Source organism: Orycteropus afer, unplaced genomic scaffold (assembly GCF_000298275.1).
Source record: "Orycteropus afer afer isolate SDZICR_OR568_19922 unplaced genomic scaffold, OryAfe1.0 scaffold00003, whole genome shotgun sequence".
In the NCBI taxonomy this organism is placed as follows: domain Eukaryota; kingdom Metazoa; phylum Chordata; class Mammalia; order Tubulidentata; family Orycteropodidae; genus Orycteropus; species Orycteropus afer.
The window spans coordinates 6152714-6154865 of NW_006921590.1; positions in this window are offsets into that span (position 1 = coordinate 6152714).

The window sequence follows — 2152 nt, forward strand, 5'->3', positions numbered from 1 at the left end:
CTAAGTCACACATCCTCTGAAGTCTTCTTAAAACCAAACAATAGTTTAAGCAGTATAAAAATCTCTGTCTTAAGCATTATGTTTTTTTTAAGAACTACCTATATGGGATCAAAGGGACAACAGCAACTTGAAAGATTAGATAGGAACCTAAGGGGGCAAGGAATTGATGTTAATGGGGAGGAACAACTCAGCAAAGGAGGGTGGTTACGGTTGTACAACTCAAAGAACATAATCAATGTCACTGAATTATACATGTTGAAATGATTTATACTGGTGTATGTTTCATTGTATGTATTCTCAAAAATAATAAAATTAAAAAAAATATATATGATAGTGAGATCCTAGGAAATATGTATGGGGCACTGATAATATCAGGCCCAGTACATTAGTGTTGTTGTTGTTATAGTTATTCTACTTCTATAAAAACAAACAAATCCTGGACAATAATAGGAAAAAAAAAAAAGAATGTAACCAATGTCACTGAATAGTATAGAAGAGTATAGAAATTGTTGAATGTGAACCTGTTTTGGTATGTACACTTTCACCAAAAATATAGTATTATTTAAAAAAATGAAAAAATTCAAGAATAATAATGAAAAATATTATCCTTTCTTTCTCAGTGCATACTTTTACTGGCAAAGTCCTAGAGTCCTTGGGACAATAATCGTAATTTATCAATACCTTTATCTTAATATAAGAAGTACAACTGTGCTATGGCAGGAACCAGGAGATTTAGATTCCTGTGGAATTTTCCCAACTTCTTTCCTGTCAACTTCAGTAAATGCTAAAGCTCTTTCTCAATAAAGCAATTAGTTGTTACTATGAAGCACAGTTGACATTTCTTCCATGAAAATAAAATTGTCATGCTGGGTTCGGATATCCTAGTTATCAATTATGTAACTTTGGAAAAGTTACTTAACTTCTATGTACTTCAGTTTCCTCATCTATAAAATAAGGACAATAACTGTCCCAACATCAGGATTTACCTGCTTACCCGCTTCCACAGTCTACTCAACCAACTCTCAATTCTGCCCTTAGGTGGTGTAATAAGGGCAGGTGATCTAACCCTGCAGGTGAAATGGAAGAGAACTGCATGCTAGCTAAATAACTTTCAATTCTCTCACAGGGGTAATGTTCAGAACTTCCTTTCCTTTATTAAAGAATAAAAAATAACTTCCAATGGAATGGATCCCCCAGGCAGCTATCCTGTTCAACTTGCCAAAAAATAGCATGGCCATTACCTTTATAATCTAGTAATATATTTTTCAGGTTATGAAATTATTTATTTGTATGCTTGATTGTTACAGGTAGGTGATAAAATAGTGTCTGGTTTCAAAGGTACAGCTCTCACTCACGAAGAAGCCTCTGGGCTGGGCCTGGCTTCTCTCCCATTTATCTGGTTGGGGTGGGTTAGTGGTGGAGGAGGGGTCTGAGCTTTTTAGTAAGGAATACTGGGGGAGGCTCTCAGGGCCAATTTTTCTCTCTTGAATTTAGAGGAGAAGCACAGCAGATGTGCAAAAACACACAAGAGACAAGGAGGATGTACAATGGTTCCTGAGGGAAAGGATGTGATACATGACACACAACACACAGCAGGTCCTACTGTAGGTGGAGCACAGGCACTGTAACTCCCTGAGTCCAGAGCAATTCCCCATAAAATGAAGCGGTCCACTTAGCAAACTGCAATGGCATTCATTCATTCATTCCAAAAATATTTACTGAGGACGTTCTGGAGCTGTGTGTGGGTACAGAAACTAGTATGACAAAGATAAATCCTTGCCCTCACAACAGGGGCAACAGTTATCACACAAGCAATATTGGTACCACCTGTTTGACAAAGAGCTCCTGTGTCTAACTGTGATAGCAAAGTATCATGGGGTGGTATAAAACACTCAAGACTGAGACTGACTCTGTAGTTCTAGCTCAGCTGTGAGATTCAGATGACCTAACCATTCTGCAATTCTGTCACATTATGTGTAAAATGAAGGCAAGACCATATGCTCTCTCTACAGTGCAGAGCTGTCCAATAAGCAAGGTTAAGAATGGGCTTACTTGTGCTTACTTGCTAATCTGTAGTGAACAATTTCACATTTTTTTTACCACATCAAAGGTTCTGCTTGTAGGTATGGCTGGCATCTGTCTCTCTCCCAAC